The sequence below is a fragment of the Triticum dicoccoides genome, chromosome 4B (assembly GCF_002162155.2).
Source record: "Triticum dicoccoides isolate Atlit2015 ecotype Zavitan chromosome 4B, WEW_v2.0, whole genome shotgun sequence".
NCBI classification, from domain to species: domain Eukaryota; kingdom Viridiplantae; phylum Streptophyta; class Magnoliopsida; order Poales; family Poaceae; genus Triticum; species Triticum dicoccoides.
The window spans coordinates 504,494,208-504,519,249 of record NC_041387.1 but is presented as its reverse complement, the minus strand read 5'-3'; the positions used below and the strand labels follow the sequence as shown (position 1 = coordinate 504,519,249).

Here is a 25,042-nt window from a genome sequence, read left to right as displayed (position 1 = left end):
GCGAGCCAGCCAGCCCCGCCCCGACGAAAGAGAAACATCTCCGGTCACCGATCGTCCGTGCACGCCTCGCTTTCCGTTTTCCCTGCCTGCCTGGCTCCGCAGTGGGACATAGTAAAGGCCCCGCTTGGAATCCCTGTAGAAGTTTTAACTGTGTCGATGTCTCCGCTGTTCAAAGCGAGAGCGCCACAAAAAAGGCCGGCGCGTATGTACCACGGTACAGTGGTACCACCACCGGAAATCTGGATTTAATCGAATTTTAATGGCCAGTCGTACTAGACCATGTAGTCTGTCGGGCAGTAAAGCGTGTGCAACAAATTAATTTCCGTGCAATTCAATGTGCACAGTACATTGAATTTGCTGGGCTGCCTTCGCCATACTTGGGAGTATAAATGTACAGTTCCAGATCGGCCCATTGCGTTCAGAAATCGTAACAAGTGGACGAGACTTTACTTCCGCAGGTGAGCCAAATATTACTACAACAAACATGGACCAAAAGGGGTGCGGTATTACTGTATCAAGTCTGCGTATGTGAATCATGTTCCACTATACATCAAGAGGCCAGCACAATGAAACTGAACCTGAAGTCTATGCAAAGCACGATCCGTCGGTGAAGTCCAGACACTGGAAGTTCGTCAGGCAGGATGACCGGTTTGTGCTGCTCTCTTCTGCAAGTACTGTTGCTCCTATCTTCAGCTGTCTCGAGCCTGTAGAAGAACCCCGGACTTAGGTTGCCTCATTGTCCCAGTAGTTCCTCAACTGCGACATATGGAGGAGCAGTCCGTCACGGCCTAGTCCTGTGGTGCTGCTCGTCATGATCCATGGAGGAGGCTTTGGATAGAGCGAGCCAATGTTCTCCAGGAACACTTTGATGTTCTCATCAGGCCGACCCCCTTTGCCTTTCTTTACTTTGTCACACTTGGTGAACACAAAGGTTAGCCCGACCTGTGACACCAAAACAATAGAATAGCAGATAGTTGCTGGAGATCAGTATTATTATAGGGCACATGTACAATCAATCCTGAAGATATAAGTCACTTGGCATTCAAATCCAGAACCAGCATGTAATATACATTTTCAGGTGAAGAGTAAGTTGTCTCACATTGTTACGACCAAGCCAGTTAGCACAGTCAAGGTCAATTTGTTGAGTTGGAACACTAGCATCAACAAGGAGCAGTACACCGACCAAAGTGTCCCTGTTCAAGAAATACCCCTTGGTAAATGAAGACCAATCCGTTCGAGCTGTCTTGGACGCAGCTGCAAACCTACATTTACGAAGAACTTGATCTGATCATGTTTACCGCGAAGGCCAGGTAAATCCTAAACTATGCTCCGTAGTTCTTGCTGGGAAAATGCCCTAATGAGTATGAAAAAATAATGTAAAATTTGAAAATGGAAAATTAACACTAAAAGTTCTTTTGAGTTCCTACTTAAAACATTGTTGCTTCATTCAGTGTGTAGAATTGCTATATCCTCAGAGATTACAATCAGACAGCAACTTATTCAGAAGTTGACAGCGCTCATGCCTGTTCTAAATCTAATATTGGAGTTGACAAGAAAACCAAAATATGAAAGGCTTCCAAGACATACTTTCAATATAAAGATCTTTGCCTGGAGAGTGGTGAAGGAGCTATTCCATGTAAAGGTGTAGGGTCTGTTTGGTTTTCAGCCAACGCTAGCCATACCAAATTATTGGCTCGCCCGGCTGATTTGGTACTCGTTTGGATTGGCTCCAAAACTTTGCCTTGCCCAGCCCACCTGGGACGCGCCTGTGTTAATTTCGCCAACGCACGGGCAACCAGAGGGCACCAAAAAACTTCACCAAATAATGGACGAGGCTCGCCCGGTCTTCTTCATCGTGCGTTCTCATTTGTCGTTGTGAAACACGGATTAACCAATCGACTACGCGCTGACAGCGTGAGCCCAAGCGGCACCTCTCAGACTTTTAGGTAGCAGATCTGACGCAGCTACCTAAGCGGCTGTGTAATTATCTTGTTCAACGAAGCCCAATAGTCTTTTTCCTAATTTAAGCGGCGATGGCATATTTGAATATGTGCAGCACGTCTGTAATTATCTTGTTCAACGAAGCCCAATAGTCTTTTTCCTAATTTAAGCGGCCATGGCATATTTGAATATGTGCAGCACGTCTGTAATTATCTTGTTCAACGAAGCCCAATAGTCTTTTTCCTAATTTAAGCGGCCATGCGAAATCAATAGGTTGCAAACCAAATAGAGCCCTAAATTTTTTGCCAAAATGTTGGTAGGTACAAATGTTGTAATCCAAACAACATCAACTCACCAATTATTTGGTCGTGCCAAAATTTTGGTCGCGCTAGTTGGGGCTCAAACCAAACACACCCGTATTGGCAAATAGGGCATATGATACAAATGGCCAACATCCACTATGTGCTGTTGAATGTGAAATCATCGACCATGCCTTGTTCATCGAGTACTCCTTGTTCATCTGTCCACGGGTCAGAAATTTGGGAGCACTTAGGTGTGAGAGTGGCGATTGCAGAAGTCCGTAAGCCCCTATGTTGGAAATTATGATGCAGGAGAGGTCGGCTTCAGCTAGGCCTCCTCCAGATATCGGATGGGGAGAGCTTCTGGCGGTAGCTTCATGGTATGTATGTTGAGAAAGGAGGCAGGTTAACCGATCTGAACCAGTTCAAGCTCCGGTTCGTTCAGCACAAGCCATCCTGGCCTTATGTCTCAATTACGGTAGAGCTAAGAAGAGGGCAGAAGGGATTCGGAGGGGAGGCTGGAAGAAGCCGCCACAGAACTATGTGAAACTGAATGCGGATGCAGACTTCGATGACGATGATGAGAGTGGAGCTACTGGTGCAATACGTCGTGATGACCACGGAGATTTCATATCAGCTAGCAACTGTGTTATACCCTATATTGATTCAGCCGCCATGGCAGAAGCGAGAGCTCTGCGGGATGGTCTGCTTTTGGCGGGACAAGTAGGATGCACTAGATTCATGGTCAATTCTGATTTTATGGAGGTAGTAGAGACGATGAAGAATGGCCGGAACTCCATTGGCGTCGCAGCTGCAATCTATGAAGAATGCACCTTTTCTTAGCTAGCAATTCTGTTGGACCATCTGCCAACTTGTGGCTGCAGGATCCACCTGATGCAATCTTAGCACAACTAGTGAACAATGTAACAATCATGCCCAATGGATAAAGTTGCCATGATGGCTTTCCCTAAAAACAAGACATACTTTCAAAAGAATGTAATTTATTTGCCATGATGGCTTTCCCCCCAAAAAAGAAGAGATGCTATCAAAAGAATGAAGTTTATCTAAAAGACTTGTGGCATATCCTATTCTATTTCTTTAGGCATATATATGCTATTCAGTGTCTGCAGTTTGAAGCAGAAATAATTGGTACTACTGGAAAACATGCAGGACATAATGTATTGAACTTCCAAGGCATTATGTATGTATACATACGCTGACATTCACTTACATCACACATGAACACACAAATGGCATTGCATCAAGAACAGTATGCAAAAGAATAAGAAAAAAAACAGAGGATGGTACTATTCAACTCCTGAAGAACATGAGCTTGTTTTTACTTATTAATCATATGTTCTTATGAAAACTAAGCTCCTTCAAATTAATCAATTGCAGCTTCAGAAAATGCAATAAACTAGTAGTGCGGGTGAAGAAAGTGAATATACCCGTAACCAGGCAAATCCACAAGGTACCAACTTTTGTTAATCAAATGATGGTTAATTGTTTGAGTCTTCCCTGCAAAATATATGATATCAGTCCCAGATATGATATTTACAACAATAAAAGGACAAGTTTGTAGCAGTAAAGTAAATATAAACATGGAGCCTTGGCTCAGTGGTTGGGCATGCAGTTGTGCAGCCTGCCCAGCCAGGTTCAATTCTCAGAAATAGACTAGTGATGCACAGGGGATTTTCTCCATTTATTTTCATGAGGATCAGGGTTAGTACCTACCATGGTGGAGGAATGTGTGCACTAATCTACCCATCAAGATAAAAATGTTGGTACTCATAATTCAAAGGCTGTGTGCATCCCTAATGCTAGGTGCAGAAGCTGGGAGAAGAACTTTTGCAATAAGATGACTGCATGCATCAGCCGATGCAGAGGTAGAGGGTTTACCCTCCTTTTCGAAAAAGAAAAAAACGGCAGTAGCTTAAATCCAGGAAATTTGATATAGGATCAATGAAATAATACACCCTCGTCAAAACAGATTGATAAGGCGATAAACCTGTCCACACCTAAAAGTACAATTCACAATTATCCCAATAATACAGTTGAAAATCCCCATAACACAAACAGAGCATTATCAAGTCTGCCGCATAATTACATTTTCATCTCAAGCTGAGAGCAATTACTAGAACACGTGTATCATTGAAAAAGGCCAACTAACTTCAGCAATTTTAACCACTAGCTACTCTAGAAGGAAACAAACACATTTTGCTATGTCTGGCACCACAAACCACCTCTACAACAAAAGGAATGAAAATGATTACCAGGCTTCTTGGAGGTGAGTGCGACTTCCTTGCGGCGCGTGAGTGTATTGATGAGAGAGGACTTGCCGACGTTGGAGCGGCCGAGGACGGCGAACTCAGGGCGGTCGTCCTTCGGGCAGTCCCGGGCGTGCGCGCTGCACCCGATGAACTCAGCCTCCTTTACCCTCGCGTCCCCGGCGTACGGTCCCACCACGATGTTCGACCCCGGAATCAACATCTCCGCCGCGACAGCCGCGTCCCGGTCTACCCCCGGCGGGAAGAACAGCGCCGTATCCATGGGCACCCTAGGCGGCTCGGCCTTCCGGGAGTTCTTGTGGCGGGTTCGCGCCGGCGCGGGCGCATCGCCGCGGGGGGCAGCCCCGGCTGCCGCGGCGTGCGCTGAGAGCGTGCGGCGGACCGCGAGGGGGCCACGGGAGAAGGGAAGCGGTGTGAGGGCCTGCAGGAGGAAGGGGCGGGGTCGGAGAAGCATAGCAACGGCGGCGCGTCTGAGTTGCTCGACAGAATGACGGATGAGGAGGCGCCTTTTACGGGGTTCTTTCGTTGGGTACTATAGTAGAAGCCTACTGCAACAAATAGCAGCCCGTAAAGGGTAGGCCAGAAAGCAGAACCATGAGTAACCAAGACATTTGCTAGCCCATTATAGTTCTCAAAAAGGGGAAACAATTGCTAACCACCGATCTTACTGTCATAAAATTACTACTGATGAATGTCGAGAAAGGGTATAATCGAATTCATAGAATTGAGCGAGTGAGAGATGAAGCTGAATATTTTCATTCTTGTTCACATTCACCCGATACATACATACTCCTCCAATGGTTGTCCAACCCCCCTATTATCTTAATCAGTTTGAACAAATAATATAGCAGCGTTTGCAAAGCATACCTTCTCGGGGAACAAATCTGGATTAGAAAATATTCGATCACGAAGGCCGTTGTATCTGCCAAAACCATAAGCATAACTTCAGTGAGGGCACCAACAGAGGAACTTAGGAGTATGGCAAATGACCAGGACAACAACAGATAGACAAACTTACGTCCCAATCACATCTGGGGCTATACCAGTACAAAAGCCAGTTACCTCACTGAACCGAGCGGCAGTGAGGGGCTGAGGGCGGCAGCCAACAGGGGATGGCGAATGGAGACCGGCGACGGCGAAGGACGGCGAGCAGGCGAGGGTAGCCACTTCCCACAAGCCAATGACCGGCTCCTGGGAGGGAACTGGCCGAGCGGTGTGAAGCTAGGGGAAGGGAGCGGGCGAGCGGCGGTTTCCTGGAGGGGAGGGCAGCGCTGGAGCCCCGAGCGACGATGGTAGGGCCGGCGGCGACGATGGGAGGGGCAAGGAGGGGCGGCGGCTGTGTCTCCCGGCTAGGTCGCTGCGTGTGTTTTTCCCGGATGGGTGGTTGCTGCGAGTCTGTGACTGTGTCGCTCGGGTGAGGAGGCAGTGGGAAGTGGGCTCCCAGCTTGCTACGGTGGGCCGCAAATTGCAAATTACTCCTAGCCTGCTTCCCGGTTTATTCTTGTTCTCCCAGCCTTTTCCCTTTTTTATTTATAAAATTACATCTCTTCTGTCTCTATGGACATTTATGATTCATATTTTTCACACGCATGGTTAATTTTTTCGACAGATGATAGGCACTTTTTTAAATACACGATAATTGTTGTTAAAAGGTTTACGCACGTAAAAATTCATTGTAAACAAAAGTGTTCGATTTTTAAAATGTTTACGTAATTAAAAAAGCATTCACATTTTTCTAGAAATAAGATTTTGTTTTATGAAAAACAAAAAAAGCGGACTGAAAAACCAAAGAAAACACAAAAAAGAACTTAGAAGAATACTCACTGGAAAAGTATTGGGGAAGAGCTCAGTAACAAAGACGACTAGGCTGGCCCATGATAGTGAGCGCCTTTTGCGTCTGCCTAACTATATGACGAATGACTGTCCCATCCTATTTGACGCATTTTGCGTCAAGCTGTTGAGCAATTGCACAGACTGGTCAAGCGAGTAGGTATCGGTTTTAGGAATCTTCTAGATGTTTCCTGGCGGTTTTTATCGGTTTGGGAACCCAAGACCGGTTATTCTATTTCCCTTTTTCTTTCTTTTGTTGTCTCCGTTTCTTTCTTTTCCTTTTCTGGTTGTTGTTTCTTTTTTCTTTTCCTTTTTTGATTTTTGTTTTTTCTTTTCCTGTTTCTTTTGTTTCAAATTTTCAAATGCTTTTTCCCAAATTTCAAAAAATGTTCTCATGTTCAAAATTTTGTTCACAATTTTTAAAAAATGTTCTTGCTTTCAATGTCTCAAAAATTGTTCTTGTTTTCAAAATTGTGTTCATGATTTATAAAATGTTCGTGTTTCAAAAAATGTTAGGGAGTTCAAACAAGTTCTCCTTTTAAAATTTGATGATGATTTCCTAAAAAAATTGTATTTCAAAAAATGTTCAGGAATTTAAAAAATATTCTTATTTTCAAAAATTATTTACAATTTAAGAAAACAATTGGTGTTTCAATAAATGCTTAGGAATTTCAATAGATGTTCACTTTTTCAATATTTTGTTTGCAATTTCAAAAAATGTTCCCAGGTTTCAAAATTTTGTTTGAAAATTTTCAAAAATGTTTGGATTTAAAAAAAATCTTCTTTTAAAAACAATGTTCAAATTTTTTCAAAATCTGACGGAATTCTAAATTTTCTTACTAGAATTCAAAAACTATTTTAAAATTTCACATTTCCAAAAATTTATTCGTGTTTTTTAAAATGTGTTCATAACAATTGAATAATTTGTATGCTACAGTAAATAGAACACTAGAGTGGATATCGCGTTATAGTTAAAAACAGTTGACGCTCTAATCATTCACCATTGGCTATACGGTATAGTGGTTGGTAGTACGTGTCACCATAGTCAGCGTCACACACGGGAGCTCCCGAGAACTATACTAGTCAGCGTCACGCACAGGAGCTCCCGAGAACTATACTCCTTTTTTGCAGAAGGGACTCAAGGCCATAAATTAAGTATCACATGTCTTTACAAACACATCCATATAGAAAAATAAAACTATATTCAAATCTTTGCGGTTTCTTAGCTTTCTTTGTCCTGCATCCACGAGACGACACACCATGAACATAGTTCGATGCCGCCTCTGTGTCTCCGCCGCGGCAGAGTAATTTTTTTAAAACCCAAGAGCCTATAGAAGAAGCGGCCAGGAAGTCATCGATGTAGACCAGGAGACACCGGTAGCTACAATCTGTGAAGCAAATCATCATTCCGGAGAAGAAAATACAGATAAGGTGTTGTAGAAATTTCAAAGACCACAAGCGTCAGTCGAATTCAAATGGATCCACCAGAAACCTAAACCCCCCGGATCTCGAAAGACACGCTGAAGACACGACTCCACGCGATCTCTGCCAGCGATAAGCACACCAACGGGTCGGGAAAAGGGAGGGAAGAACATTATTCCGACACTGGGGTAATGATGTTGCCTCGCTTCCCCAAACCAAACACCATGACTCCCTAAAGAAAGCAAGAGAAAAAAATCACCCATGCCGATGTACGCCAGGTCCAAGATTGGTGTCGATCTCGCTGCCGTCCAGAACCATGCACCCAATGCCTCTTCTTTGATGACCTGGCCATGCCAGACCTTCGTTAAAGATCGCTGCACTTGAAGTACAACACTGTCATCAAACATTGCCCGACGGAGACCACAACACGGCCACAAATCCCGTCATCAGCCCACACCAGTCCATCGGACCCTTCATAGTAGGTCCCCATGATCAGCAACATCCCCGCCGCTGCCGGTGTCGCACAAGCTTTGTCCAGCAGCGCATCCTAGTGGCAGCGAGAGGGGAAGGAGATGAAGTGCTTGTTGGGGAACGTTGCATGGAAAATAAAAAAATTCTACGCACACGCAAGATCTATCCATGGAGATGCATAGCTACGAGAGGAGAGGGTGTGTCTACGTACCCTCGCAGACCGTTAAGCGGAAGCGTTTATCAACGCGGTTGATGTAGTCGTACACCTTCACGATCCGCCCGATCAAGTACCGAACGTACGGCACCTCTGCGTTCAACACACGTTCAGCTCGATGACGTCCTTGCCTTCTTGATCCAGCAAGACGGTCAAAGTAGTAGATGGGTTCCGGCAGCACGAAGACGTGGTGACGGTGGTGATGCAACTATCTCCGCAGGGCTTCGCCGAGCACTACAAAAATATGACCGAGGATGAACTAGAGGGAGAGGGGCACCGCACACGGCTAGGGAATCGTGTGTGTGTTGCCCCTCTCCCTCCTCACATATATATAGGTGGAGGGGAGAGGGGAGGCAACCCCTAGGGCGACCCCAAGTGGCCGGCGGCTGTCCTAGGGCGCCTGCCCTGGCCGCGCCCCCTCCATATTTGGACATGGGGGAAAGGAAAGGTGGGTTGGCTGCCTTAGGGTGCTCCCCTTTCCTTTCCCTCCCTTCCTTGGCGTGTGGGCAGGGGTGGAGGGCGCGCCAGCCCCCTTGTGGGTTGGTGTGCTCCCCCCTTAGGCCCATAAGGCCCACCTCTTACCGGTGGCCTCCCAGAACCCCTTCCGCCACTCTGATAAATACCGGTACTTTTTGAAACCTTTTCGGTGACCGAATATTATCGTCCTATATATCAATCTTTACCTCTGGACCATTCCAGAGCTCCTCGTCATGTCCGTGATATCATCCAGGACTCCGAACAACATTCGGTCATCAAATCACATAACTCATATAATACTATATCGTCAACGAACATTAAGCATGCGGACCCTATGGGTTCGAGAATGATGTAGACATGACCGAGACACCTCTCCGGTCAATAACCAATAATGGGACCTGGATGCCCATATTGTTTCCTACATATTTCATGAATATATTTATCGGTCGAACCTTTATGACAACATACGTAGTTCCCTTTGTCTGTCGGTATGTTACTTGCCCGAGATTCGATCGTCGGTATCTTCATACCCAGTTCAATCTCCTTACCGGGAAGTCTCTTTACTCGTTCCTTAATACATCATCTTGCAACTAACTCCTTAGTCACTTTGCTTGCAAGCTTCTTATGATGTGTATTACCGAGAGGGCCTAGAGATACCTCTTCGTCATATGGAGTGACAAATCCCAATCTCGATTCACATCAACTCAACAGACACCTTCAAAGATACATGTAGAGCATCTTTATGATCACCGAGTTATGTTGTAACGTTTGATAGCACACAAGGTATTCCTCCAGAATCCGGGAGTTGCATGATCTCATGATCGAAGAAACATGTATTTGGCATTAAGAAAGCAGTAGCAATAAACTGAATGATCATATGCTAAGCTAAAGGATGGGTCTTGTCCATCACATCGTTCTCCTAATGATGTGATCCCGTCATCAAGTGACAACTCATGTCCATGGTTTGGAAACCTTAACCATCTTTGATCAACGAGCTGGTCTACTAGAGGCTTACTAGTGTAGGAACAAAGTATGTCTACCAGAGGGGATGAATGGGAGTTTTAAAATTTCTTTGAAAAACTTAAATCTCTCAGAACCCAGCAGCGGAATGAATGAAAAACAAACAACAGCGAACCAAAATAGAGTACCTAAGGGAAACTAGGCAATGCACTGAGACAAATCAAATGAAAGAAAATGCATTGAAGGTAAACATGCATGACAGAGATAACCAAAGAGGCTCGATGGCGACAAGGTATTTGTTCGACCAGTTTGTCCTTTTGCACAAGGACTATGTTTGGTTGGAGGGGTTGTGACTTAACACGGAAGGTAAACTCTCTTCACCCTATTCTCCTTGACAATCGATTCATCAACCAATGCCGATTACTCGTAGTAGATACTTGAAGGAGATCTCCAAACCTTTACAGACTTCTTCTTCGAGAACCACAATCACTCTTGGTCTCTGAAGAAATTGACACCTAACCGTCTAGAGAGTTTGGCAGCTCTCAAGGGTAATAGGCGGAGCGTACTATACTTAGATTTGAGTGATGTTGAACCACTATCTAATTCTTCGGCTCTAGAGTTTTTCTCTTGGTGGATTTTAAACTCAAATCGCTCAGAGAGTGGGTTTCTCAACAATCTTCTCAGAATCAAATGTAGCAGCCACCAGACAAAGCCGGCGCGGGGTGGCTATTTATAGCCGCAGCCTTCCCAGATGGGAAATGACCATTTTGGACACGAGGTCCAGCAAATGGCCAACTGACACGTTTGCAATGGTCGGATTTTCGAGCAACGGTAACATTACTTGAGGAACAAGTAATACTAACTCTTCGGTCCGAGACAAATTTCTCGCAGCGAAGAAGATCATAGTCTCTTGTTGGCAAGTATTTGCTCGGAACACAAAGAGATTTCTCTCACATATTTCATACGATTTGGGTTTAGCATTAGAGAATCAAAACTTCAAATACTACACCCCTCGGTGGTCCTATGACTCAAAGAAAGAAGAAGAATAACGAAACAAATGCTACGTCTTCACTTCGTCTTCATTCGTCCTCGAACACAGTCATTTTCTTCGAACATACACCGAACCAATTGCTTGTACTTCAGCAATTTTTAGGGGTCAGTCTCGTTAGCCTCATCTTCGGTGATAACCATCGCTGCCACACAGAGAGATTATCTTCGTTGTTTGCATCAAACTCCTCGATTCTTCTGGGACCTGTTACTCTGTGTGCACTAGCAAACACATAAGTCCATACTGTTTTTGTCAACAAACTCCAAAACATAAGGGGCCTATGATTGCACCAACAATCTCGCCCTTCTTGGACGGTTGTTGACAAAACAGATAATCATCAAAGTGAAGATAGATAAGTGAAATGTAAATTGAACAAGAGTGAACCTACGTTACTTGATTCGATGATGAAATATACTCCCCCTAGATGTATGCAGGGTCAATGATGTAGAATGAGATTCCTTGCAATTCATTTAAATAAGTGGAGGATTTTTCAATCATTCGAGGTAATGATTGGCACTGACGATGTGTAATCCATCGAGTGTATAGTGCAATCATCCATGACTTCTGACAATAAATCCACCTGCAAAACAATTGCTTCGAGAGAAAGTAGTGCAGCAAGCGGGGTTATTAATATTACATCACATATCAGAAGTTTTACATCAGAGCACATAAAGTGGCACATATAGTCTTTAAGGCATAGAGCTCAAGAGTTGCATAAACCAGAGCAAACAAACACAGATATCAAATTCAACAAAGCAAATCTATCGAAACTCTCGATGTAATTCTCCCCCTTTTGTCAACTAATGTCAAAAAGGTGATGAACGACACGAGTGAAAATGAGGTGAACTTGATTCACTTTGAGGCATCACCCGAAGAAGTTTCTGATTCAGAGGTGGCTGGAAAATCTTCTTCGTCAGCAGCAGCAGATGATGAAGGTATATTGGGATCAGCTTGTTGATTCTGGGGAGATAGAACATTTCTTCAGCAGGTTTCTTAGTGGGTGAGGTTGCTTCTGATTCATCGAGCAATTTGCGTAACTGAATCCGAAGTAAATCAGTTGTTGGCTCATGAGCTGGCAGTGGCGGAGTAATACGATTTTGAAAATGTTTAGCTGAAAGCCCTTGATCAATATACTCATACAACTCTTTGATATAAGAGTTTCTCAATTGCTTCTTGGAGAAGAACTTTCGAAGCAATTTCCATAGGTGCTTCATGTTTTCAGCCATGATCATGTGCACCACTTTTGTTCGGTTGTTGATTGCATTAAGTTCAGCAGCCAGGTGTTCTTTCTCTTGGTGATCCTCAGCCATATGCTTCAACCGCAACTGTTGGGTGTGCAAGCTCACTTCAAGATGTGAAGTAGGTTGTGCATTCGGATTTTTATCACGCTGAGGTAGCCGTGGCCCATTCAAAGTGTTGTGATAATTGGGAGGGCTTGACACTGGTGCTTTCCTCGAAGAAATATCTTCCATTACTTTCAGAGTATCACGCACAGGATGAATGATGCTTTTGTGACTGACTTTGGCTAAGTATTCGGTTTTCATTGCATAGTCAACCACCTTTCGAATCCAAGGCCCAAAGAACTTGGCAGTTTTTGGGTGTTGAGCTGAATCCTTCAGGATGCGCAGAAACAAGTCTTCGACATGGAAGATGAATCCTTGGGAGATGGCATAGATGGTGTTCCAAAGAACGTCAGATATAGCATTGTCAGTGTTCATCCCGGCTAGAGGACAGATGATATAAGTGAGCAGATGATACAGAGTTTGATTATAGAAGGTCAAATGCTCGGGAAAAGGCGGACTAGTGTAATCATGAATTTTATCTTGATCCATTGTGCACTGGAAATCTTGATCGGAAATTGCATCAATTTTATGAACTTGAATTTTCGTCTTGGCATGTTTGATTCAAGGAAAATGGAAATGAGATACAAAGTCCATAATAGAGCACTTGATGTGTTTTCCTTCGCTCATCCATTCCATGATACACTTAGTGCTATCTGATACATCACCAATGATGTATAGGGTGGCATAGAATTGAAGGATTATCTCTCTGTTCCATGGATGCTGATATGCAAGGACATGCGTGAGGCCAAAGTCTTCGATGTCTTGCAGTACTTGATTGAAGCAGTCAATGTTTTTTATCACATCAATATCCGGGTACTCATGAGGAAAAATCTTGCGGCTGTCATAAAGAATCCATGAATAGTATATTGCATGTTCCTGAGTCTAGAACCAAGGAGATTCAGAAGTGCGGGGCTTGTTGTATGAACTCTCTTGAAAGAACTGAGGATGTGTGTTCCGATTGAAAAGTGGCCCTTTGACGCCAACACCGATGGAGAGTAACGACAGTTGCTCGCGAGGATATGGATATTTGATCTCATCTTCAACAGAGATCATTTCATCGCCACAAATAACTGAATCTGAATGACGAGCAGAAATGGACTTTGCTGTAGAGGGGCTAACATCTGAAGTTTTCTTCGTGGTGTTCAGAGAAATTCGAAGTGGAGAGGGAGCATTCACTTTATCAGGCACTAAGGATTGAGGAGGAGGATCTTCAGTAGTTGGTTTTCTTAGGGAGGAACAAATTCATTTGTCTCAACACGAACTGGAGAGGCTTGGTGCTCAGACTGATGTATTTCACCTTCTTCCGAAGCATTTTGTTCAGGAGGATTTTCTTCATGAACTAGAAAAACCACATGCACTATTTCAGTTGGCCTTGGCGAAGTAGATGTAGCTGGTTCAAGAGTTGGCAAAGGAATTGCTCGTTCAGGAGAATTTTATTTTTGTGTCTCAGCGTCTGGAGGAGGAGGAGCATTCTTCTTTGCTATCTTCTTCTTCTTATTTTGCTTTGATGGATCAATGTGCCTTTGACAAGATCATTATAGTCAGTGACTTGGGCTTGATAATCGAGGCAAACCTTGCGAACAATTTGATCTACATCTAAATGAAATCCTAGTCTTTTGTTTCGAAGGATAGTTAAAGCTCGATTGACATCCACATAAGATTCTTCAAGTTGCTTGATGAAAAACTTAGATTTAGCAGCCTTCATACGGGTGTCAAGCTCATTGAGATGAGCGGTAAGATCATTGATCTCCACAGAGTCATCTCACATGTCTCGAACAAGATCAGCTGCTTGAGCAATCATTTCAGAGGGGATGGGCAAAGATGCCACTTCTCCATCAAACGGGCCTTCGACAAATCTGTCAAGCTACTCCATGATGAATATGTGATTGTGGGAATGTGGGTAGTAGATTCATCACGAGGTTGTGCAAAAGGAGTAGTTTGTGCTACATTTTGCTTGGTAGGTGACATAGAAGCCAATGGTTGAGTCAACTTGGGAGCAAATTTAGCAGCATTTTCTTTCACAACCACAACACTTGGATCATTTTTCTCGGCAGAGGGAGCTTTGATTTGCTTCACCTTGGGCTTTAGAATCTTCTCTCCTGGCTTGGCTGTGCTAACTGGAGCTTCAACAACCAAATCTTACAAATCAATAGCCTCAGGATGAGGAATTGTGTTTACTTCATCAACCATTGTAATAGTGGTAGGAGGAGTCTTTCTCTTCAGTGGGTTCTTCGGAGGTGCTATTGGGACAACACTTGCTCGCAGATCAGGCAGAACAGTGGATGTAGTGATGTTCACTTGTTCAGAAAGAGTTGCTTCAACTTCTTCCCTTGTGAGCGGAGGATCATCATGATCAGAGGAATCACATTCATCATTTCTAGCAATTGGTTTGGCTTACCTTCTCTTCGGCGCGCTCTTTTTCTTCAGAGCAGCAGATCTGGGATCTAATTTTATATCTGCCTTTTTCTTCTTGACGTCTGATTTTAGGAGACGATGATTTTCTTCTTCTCTTGCCCGATCCTTTTCAGCCTTCTTGGCTCTTTTTTTTGCATTTTTCAAGCACTTGGCCAATTCATCTGGATATGATGCGGGAGTCTTGAGAGATAGTTAATGTGCATCAGGTGGAGGTGGTTGTCTTTCCTGGGGATCACTTGCACGGACAAGACCAATCTCACGACAGTCACCCCATGGAGGATGAAAAGCAAAGTTCTTGGAAAACCGAGGATGAATCATTTTGTGGTTAAACCATCTGCGCACCCAGTGGCATCGAATCCTTTGAGGACGCTTTCTTCTCTATGATGAATCTTCTCCTGGTGCAGTGTTGTAATCATCATGAGAGATGTACTGAGCTGAATTTGCAAAGGGTTGCATGCCACCTTTCTTTTTCTTCGGAGCATCTACTTCTTGCTCATTTTCATTTGGTTAGGATCTCTTTCTTTTCCTTGTGGATGGGCCTACCATTGGGCCCTTTGCATTTGGAGCTTTAGATTCATCAGTTGTTCCCATGAATGACTCTTCTTCATCGGCCATACTGTGTGGTCTAGCAGAATCCTCAACAGAATCCATACACCTGTGAATCAGAATAGCTACGAGGGAAAATGGGGGACATGGTTACAAATGCTCACAGTGAATAGTTTGAAATCATTTTGAAGAAGAACTAGATGCAGAATTTGGGAAATGTTTTGAATGAAGGAAACATATAGAATGAGCTAGTAGGTCCGAAGAAAATACAAGACATCGTGCTAGGCATTTCATTCGTACGAAACATAACACATACCCTAGATCTGAAGAGATTCGGATGCGAGGAACAACTACAAACTGCATCCACACTAGTAGGGGTAAAAACTAGACCTAAGATATGTGGTAAAATTGGAGGAAAATAACCGCGGACGAACTCAAAACGAGAAGGATGGAGGACCGAGTTCGAACAACACGTACCCTAACTCGGTGACATGTAGCAGCTACGGCGGCACGGGGAAGAAGATATCCCGCGATGACGTGAAAGACTCTGGTGACCTCATTCCGGCAGTTAAGCGGCGAAGGGGTCATCGGCGTCGAGCTCAATGTGGAGCACTGTGGCGAGGGTTTCGGTGGAGAAGAAGGCGAGGAGAAAGAGAGTAAAGTGGAAGAAAGGAGTGATGCGGTTTATATATAGGCAAATGGAAATAACTGCACGCAGAGGATGTTGATCAAATGGTCTCTAAACAGAGAGGATTGCGATTCAATGGATAATATGGACTGGCAGAGGATGTATTGCATGTGGAAACCATCATAAAAGATCGTGGTCCTGACTTGGGTGGGAAACCCCCAAATTTTGGATAGCTTTCCCCAAAACAGATTAGAGTTCGGACCGAATCTTAATCGTGGTCAAGGACACCAGATAAAGTTTCGTTCCAGATAGAATTTGAGCATTTATAATGGATCAGCAGAGACTAGAAGAGATAGAGCAGAGGGAAAATAGGGTCCTAGGCATTTCACTCAGGCAGAAACACAAGCACACGAGCAAATAGCTATGAGAGAAATGCATTCGGACAAAACACGAAATCTATCGATCAGAGAGAAATCCAACGAAAGAAAAAATGTGGTGGCATAACCCACCGTATAAGAATTGTATGACCTCGAGCGTCGCACAATTATCATGGCACCCGGTTAGTCTAGTTCTTTGTTAATGTATTCACTCTCAGAAAGAGAATTTCACTTTGTCAAATTTTTCAAACTCTTTGAGTGTTATGCACCCATTCCTTCAAAGATGTGGAAGTGTTAGCATGGGTGCCGAGACCAGCTTACTACATGTTTGCGAAGTCTAGGATATTTAGCTCACACCGTAATGAACAAAATCTTTTCTCATTGAGAGGCTTGGTGAATATATCAGTGAGATTGTCTTTGGTCTTGACGTGATTGATGACAATATCCTCTCGAGTAACATGATCGCGAATGAAATGATGTCTGGTGGCAATATGCTTCGTGCGAGAATGTTGCACATGATTGTGTGCAATTTTGATGGCACTCTCATTTTCACAATATATAGGAATATGCTTTACCTTGATGCCATAGTCCTTCAGTGTCTGCTTCATCCACAATAGCTGAGTGCAATAAGCGCTAGCAGCAATATATTTGGCCTCAGCCGTGGAAAGAGATACACAATTCTGCTTCCTTGATGACCAACAAACCAATGATCTACCGAGGAAATGACATGTCCCTAAAGTAGATTTCCTATGAACAAGTCACCGTCCTAATCAGAGTCTTAATATCTAATGAGATCAAACTGTGCTCCCTTAGGATACCATAAACCTAAGGTGGGGGTGTGAGCCAAATATCTTAGATTGCGCTTGACCGCTTGGTGATGTGATTCTTTTGGTGCAGCTTGATAGCGGGCACACATGCAAACACTTAACATAATGTCAGGTCTGGATGCACATAGATAAAGATGAGAACCAATCATCGAACGATAAGCTTTCTGATCGTAATCCTTACCATACACATTTGCATCCAACTTACCATTCGTGGGCATAGGAGTCTTATAGCCCTTCATTTTGGAATCTTGCATTTCGAACTTCTTCAGGCATTTTTCTCAGATATTTCTCCTGAGATATGAAAATACCATTTGCCTGTTAACGAATTTGCAGTCCAAGAAAGAACTTGAGTTCACCCATCATTCACCCTGTGCAAAACCGAACCGAAAACCAAAAACCAAACCAAAAAAACCAAATCGAACCAAAAAATTGGTTTTTTCAGGTTTCAGGTTCAGGTTCAGTTTCCAAATCTGGAAACCATTAAATAATCAGTTTTTTCAGTTGAAAACCAATGGTTTTCGGTTAAACTGAAATAAACCAAAACTAGCTTCGTTCTGTGTTAAACAACCGACGACTTGAGATGATCCCTCCCGTCGCCCCTCCTTTTATAGTGATCCACCCATCTCCTTGCTGCTGGCTCCGTGATGTGGTACTAAATTTTGCGGCACGGCTGGTGCACGCTGGCGCCTGGCGCTTGGGCATGGGCCTTGGGCTGCCTAGCACAAAAGCTAGAGGTTGGTGCTGCGCTTGGGCTAGGACGTGACCCAGGAGTATGTGACGAGGATACAGACCTGGGGTAGGGTCGTAGGCCTTACCTATACGTCCTACTCAAGGTCACTACCCTAGAAGATAAAGAGACCAAGAATCCACTAGACGACCTAATCACTCGACCGTCATCCCCCACCATCACTCGACCATATGCGGAGTCACTCGACTATATTAAGGACCAGGAGTCGGAAGAGCACGCAATGGCCAGACATTCAATCCTTAGTCTTCATTAGCATTAAGAGTATTTAAGATTGCCGTTACCAATAAGGCCCTTACTTTATGTACATTAAGCCCCTTGTAATGGAGGTTAGTTGGGGTCCTGGCGCACTCTATATAAGCCACCCCCCTCCTATGGGACAAGGGTTTGCACCCCCTGTAACACAACACACATAATCCAATCGACCACCTCTGGGCACCGAGACATAGGGCTGTTACTTCCTCCGAGAAGGGACTGAACTCGTAAACCTCGTGTGTACATCTTCGCCATAGCTAAGATCTTGCCTATCCATACCTACCCCCCTTTCTACTGTCAGACTTAGAACCACGACAATTGGTGCCCACCTTGGGGCAGGTGTCTTAGCGACTTGTTGGTGAAGTTGCAAGTTTTACCAATCATCATCATCATGGTTTCCGGCGGTGGATTGGTTGAGGGCCACGAGATCCGTCTCGGCGTGCTCATTTTCGTCACTGACGACTCCGCGTGGCTTCAAGAAGCTCCCCTGGATGCTGAGGCACTCCCCGTCCGAGGGGTGACGCACTTCCACGCGTGCGTTCGCGACGTCCTTCTCCGGCAGCTGTCGACTCAATATCAGTCGGCTCCGATGGTGTCTTCTCTCCCCGCTGTTCGCCGCTACAAGCGGTCCGGTCGATCGCGGCTTCAGCGCTGGGTGAAACACGCAGTGGCTCTGCATTCGACCACCCATCAAGTCGCGACAATCGAGCCCGACGAAACTCTCCACGGCCTGTTCGATCTGTCGACTGGCTCCGCGGAGACCGCATCCGAGTGCGATAGCAGCGATCCTGCGGCTGAAGTCTTGATGGTCGATGGGCCTCACAGCCCGCCCGGTTTCCGCCGCGAGGGCGGCGGGGACGGGGGCGGCGTCGCACGTCCATGAGGAATACCGACCCGAGCCCCTCTCTTCGTAGCAGAGGGAAGAACTTCGCCGCCGCAACATGGATGCACTCCACACGCCCATCGTTGGAGAAACCCCCGAGGCTCGGGCGTTGGAGGAGGTGCGCCTAGCTAACTTGGCTGAGCGCACTCGACTGGATAAACTTCAGCGCGCTCTCGATGAGCACGCCCAGGAGCGGATCCATGAGTCCAGTCGACGACAGCTTTTCCCGCCTCCACCTAAGGTATACCGCACTCCGATTCAGAATCTCACAGGTGCAGCCCGAATAGCAGAGTCGATCCAACCTTCCCAGTCAGAAGCTGGCAGAGGGCTGATGCAGATCCGGGCCCTGCTCAGGGTAGCAGGAGAGCAGAATACAACAGTATCTCAGTCGCGGAATAGGATTCACAGCAAATCCATTGCGGCAAACACGGTTCAGTCGGCTCACAGCCCAAGATCGCCTCCGCGGCGTGAAGGCTGTGGGCAGTATGATCATCCACTCAACCGTGACAATCATCGTCGGGGGCCAACGCCTCCTCCGAGGAGTGCGTCGTATGTGCCTCGGCAGAACGGTGACAGGCGCCGTCACAGTGGTGAGCGCAGGATTTTGGTCGACCCAAGGGAACCAGGCTTCGACGCGAGGTCTATCCTCGTTCAAGGCCTGGTCGACCGGAACAGAGCACACAGAGAAGACCCTGGCAGAGATCATCCAAGTGGCAGCCGAGTGCATGTTTCTGGTCTCGAGTGTTTTAGCAGAGCCATCAGGGCAGTAGTGATACCTCCCAACTTCAGGTTGGCATCTGGGGTCAGTAAGTTCACCAGTGAATCCAAGCCTGAAACTTGGCTTGAAGATTACCGAGTGGCTGTGCAGATTGGAGGCGGTAACGATGAGATAGCGATGAAGCATCTCCCTCTTATGTTGGAAGGGTCGGCCCGAGCGTGGCTGACTCAGTTGACTCCAGGCAGTATTCACAGTTGGGAAGAGCTATCTCGAGTGTTCAGGAGAACTTTTGAGGGAACGTGCAAGCGACCAGCAGGATTGCCCGAGTTGCAGCATTGTGTGCAGAAGCCGAATGAGACTTTGAGGGAGTTCATCCAGAGATGGTCCACTTTGCATCACACCCTCGAGAATGTTTCAGAGCATCAAGTTGTATGTGCTTTCAAGGAAGGCGTCAAATACAGGGAGTTGGTCTTGAAATTCAGTCGAACTGGGGATATGACTCTGACTCGAATGATGGAGATAGCCACCCGGTACGCTAATGGGGAAGAAGAGGATCGAATCCGTAGCGGGAAGAGCAAACCAGTCGGCCAAGAGGCCGGTGGAGGTAACTCCAGTCGGAAACAGAAGCGTAAGGCCGAGCCAGCGGCACCTGGAGAGATTGCGGCAGTGAATCAAGGAATGTTTAAAGGAAAACCTAAGGGGCCCTGGCCCCCTAAGAAGGTGAAGGATCAATAAGGGAATGATGTGCTGGATTTGTCGTGCCACATCCACACGAAGAAGGATGAGGAAGGTAATCTGATTTACCCGAAGCATACCACTCGGCAATGTCGACTCTTGATCCAACAGTTCCGGGAGAAACAACCCAATGAGAAGGAGAAGGAGTCGGACAGAGATGAGGAGGAAGAGGAAGATGAAGGTTACCCCAAGGTCAATTCCACTCTCATGATTTTTGCTGATGTTAAGAGCAAGAGTCGGTTGAAGGTCATCAACAGAGAGGTGAATATGGTTGCTCCGGCAACGACGACCACGTACCTGAAATGGTCCCAGACAGCCATCACATTCGACCAGTCAGACCACCCTGCTCGCGTAGTCACCCCCGGGAGGCAAGCGCTGGTGGTCGACCCAGTGGTTGGTGGCACTCGACTGACTAAAGTGCTGATGGATGGAGGTAGCGGCCTTAATATCCTGTATGCTGAAACCTTGAAGGGGATGGGCATCCCGATGTCCAAGCTTAGCGAGAGCAACATGAGCTTTCACGGCGTTATCCCCGGGAAGAAGGCCGAGTCACTCAGTCAGATCACTCTCGACGTGGTTTTCGGTGACTCCAAGCATTACCGGAAAGAAAAGTTGACATTTGAAGTCATGGATTTCCATAGTGCTTATCACGCCATCCTGGGGAGGCCGGCATACGCACGTTTCATGGCTCGACCGTGTTATGTGTACCTCAAGCTGAAGATGCCTGGCCCCAAAGGTGTGATCACAGTTACTGGCAATCGGCAGAAGGCTGAGGAATGTTTCTAGAAAGGTTCCAAAATCGCCGACGCACAGATGGCAGCAATTGAGTTCCAAGAATATTAGAAGAATGCATATCCGAGTGATTTGCTTTGAGCCAAGAAGCCTGTCACAGATTCCGCATTCCAGTCGACTGGTGAGACGAAGCCAGTTCATATTCACCCGACGGATCCCAATGCTGCACCGACTCATATATCAACGACGCTCGACAGCAAATAGGAAGAAGCGTCGTTCAGTTCCTCCGTGAGAACTGGGACATCTTTGCATGGAAACCTTCTGACATGCCAGGTGTACCCAGGGGACTGGTCGAGCACCGTTTGTGTGTCGACCTCAAAGTAAAGCCCGTCAAAGAGCACCTTTGGCGGTCCGCCGTGCATAAGAGGAAAGCAATTGGCGAAGAAGTGGCTCGACTGTTGGCAGCAGAGTTCATCCGTGAAATCTACCACTCCGAGTGGTTAGCCAATGTAGTCATGGTTCCTAAGAAGGATGATTCACTTTGTATGTGCATTGATTTCAAGCATATCAATTGGGCCTGCCCGAAAGATCACTTCCCTCTCCCTCGCATCGATCAGATTGTTGACTCGACTGCGGGGTGTGAGCGCTTGTCTTTCTTAGATGTGTATTCTGGATACCATCAGATCCGACTGTATGGTCCCGATGTAATAAAAACAGCCTTCATCACCCCATTTGGGTGCTTTTGCTATGTCACCATGCCTTTTGGTCTGAAAAATGCCAGAGCCACATTCATGAGAATGATTCAGAAGTGCCTGCTTACTCAAATCAGTCGGAATGTGGAAGCTTACATGGATGACATTGTGGTCAAGTCTCGCAAAGGTTCCAACCTATTGACCGACCTTGCAGAAACCTTTGCCAACCTGAGAAGGTACGATATCAAGCTTAATCCGTCAAAGTGCACATTCGGAGTTCCAGGAGGAAAGTTACTTGGTTTTCTCGTTTTCGAAAGAGGGATCGACGCCAATCTAGAAAAGGTTGATACAATCCTCCGAATGAAACGCCCCGTGCGAGTGCATGACATTAAAAAGCTGACTGGTTGTCTGGCCGCCCCGAGTCGATTCATTTCTCGTCTCGGTGAAAAGGCCTTGCCTCTTTACCGACCGATGAAGAAGTCTGATAAGTTTGAGTGGACTGATGAAGCTGATGCAGCGTTTGCAGAGCTCAAAACCCTACTTTCCACCTAGCCGGTGCTCGCTGCACCAATCAGCAAAGAGCCTTTACTGCTTTACATTGCAGCCACTGGACAAGTTGTCAGCACAGTACTCATGGTCGAGCGAGAAGAAGAAGGAAAAGCTTACAAGGTTCAACGCCCAGTCTATTATCTCTCTGAAGTTTTGACTCCATCCAAGCAACGATACCCACATTATCAGAAGCTTGTCTATGGAATATACATGACCATGAAGAAGGTTGCGCATTATTTCTCTGACCACTCCATTACAGTCGTCAGCGACGCGCCACTATCTGAAATTCTGAATAATAGAGACGCAACTGGTCGAGTGGCAAAATGGGCGATTGAAATCCTTCCATTAGATATCAAGTTCGAGACAAAGAAGGCTATCAAGTCCCAAGCTCCTTGCCGAGTGGATTGAGCAGCAATTGTCGACTCAAGTTCACTCGGAGCATTGGACTATGTTCTTTGATGGCTCCAAGATGCTGAATGGTTCAGGCACTGGAGTAGTTTTGGTATCCCCCCGCGGAGACAGGCTTAGTTATGTTCTCCAGATTCATTTTGATTCCTCCAATAACGAAGCCGAATATGAAGCACTTCTATACGGGTTGCGTATGGCCATTTCACTCGGCGTCCATCGCCTTATGGTCTACGGCGACTCAGATTTGGTGGTTAACCAAGTGATGAATGAATGGGATGTCAGGAGCCCAGCCATGACTGGTTATTGCAATGTAGTGAGAAAGCTGGAGAAGAGGTTTGAAGGTTTGGAGCTCCACCGTATACCCCGACTGAAAAATCAAGCTGCAGATGAGTTGGCCAAGATAGGTTCAAAGAGAGAAGCCATTCCCCGAAACGTGTTTCTGGAACATATTCATTCACCTTCAGTTCAGGAAGATCCTTTCACCGAAGAGTCACCGCAGCCCAAGAGTGCCACAGATCCGACTGAAGTCGAAATCCCAGCCGTGGTCGACTTAGTCATGGAGGTTTTGGCCATCACTCCTGACTGGACAGTGCTGTACATTGCATACATTCTTAGGAAGGAACTCCCAGAGGATGAAGAAGAGGCTCGACAGATCGTCCGACGGTCCGAAGCCTTTATTGTGATAAAAGGACAGTTGTTCAGAGAAAGTGTAACTAGGGTCTGCCAGAAGTGCATTACGCCAGAAGAAGGCCGAATGATCCTCAATGATATTCACTCGGGGACCTGTGGTCACCATGTGTCCTCTAGGACCATCGGCCAAAGCATACCGAGCCGGGTTTTACTGGACGCACGCCAACGAGATGGCAAAGGAAATAGTGGAGAAGTGTGAAGGTTGTCAGTTTTATTCCAACATGTCCCACAAACCTGCATCAGCTCTGAAGACTAGTCCACTCGTCTGGCCTTTCGCCGTCTGAGGACTGCACATGGTTGGACCTCTGAGGATAGGCAGGAGTGGATTTACTCATGTGCTGGTAGCAGTCAACAAGTTGACCAAATGGATCCAAGCCAAACCCATCAAAAGCCTTGAAGCAAGCACGACCGTGAGTTTCATCAGAGAACTTATATTCAGATATGGTGTCCCGCACAGCATCATCACGGATAACGGCTCGAACTTCGATACTGAAGAGTTCAAAGCCTTTTGCGCCTCCCAAGGTACGAGAGTCGACTATGCTTCGGTCGCTCATCCTCAGTCAAATGGACAGGCCAAGCGGGCAAATGGATTGATTCTTAAAGGATTGAAACCTCGGTTGATGCGTGACCTAAAACATGCAGCAAGAGCTTTGGTCGACGAGCTTCCATCAGTACTGTGGGGGTTGAGGACAATCCCTAACCGGTCGACTGGAAGCACTCCATTCTTCTTAGTCTACGGACCTGAAGCCGTACTCCCCAGTGATTTTCTCCACAATGCGCCTCGAGTCGAACTCTTCTTAGAAGAAGAAGCAGAACAAGCTCGGCAAGATGCAGTCGATCTCCTAGAAAGAAGAAAGAGAAATGGCCTTGATCCGGTTGACCATTTATCAGCAAGACTTGCGTCGATTTCATGCTAGAAACGTAAGGGGTCGAGCATTCCAAGAAGGAGACCTGGTTCTTCGTGTGGATCAGCAGAGACCTCACAAGCTCGCTCCTGCTTGGGAAGGCCCTTTCGTCATCACCAAGGTGCTCCATAACGGAGCATACCATCTCTTCAACGTCGAACACAATAAAGATGAGCCATGCGCCTGGAATGCTGATCTGCTCCGCCCTTTCTATTCTTAAATATTTAGACTGATCAGATGTAATAAGAAATACCTTTTAGTTTGGCTATCAAAAGACACAATTTACTTCTTCTGAATGATTGTTGTTTATTTCTTTTGTGCGCTGTACCTTAGTTGCGAATCTATTTTGCCTAAGACGAAGTGATAAAAATCCTACCGAGTGATGAGTCTGCCTCTCACTCGGGGGCTTAGCTGCAGCCTAGTGCTCGCCTAAGTGATAAAAATCCTACCGAGTGATGAGTCTGCCTCTCACTCGGAGGCTTAGCTGCAGCTCAGTGCTCGCCTAAGTGATAAAAATCCTACCGAGTGATGAGTCTGCCTCTCACTCGGGGGCTTAGCTGCAGCCCAGTGCTTGCCTAAGTGATAAAAATCCTACGGAGTGATGAGTCTGCCTCTCACTCGGGGGCTTAGCTGTAGCCCAGTGC

The 25,042-nt window shown here is 46.0% G+C and overlaps 1 pseudogene; it reads right to left on the bottom strand.

The window, feature by feature from the left end:
- Positions 1-421: 421 nt before the first annotated feature.
- LOC119292770 overlaps positions 422-25,042 on the bottom strand; it is a 26,843-nt pseudogene continuing 2,222 nt past the window's right edge.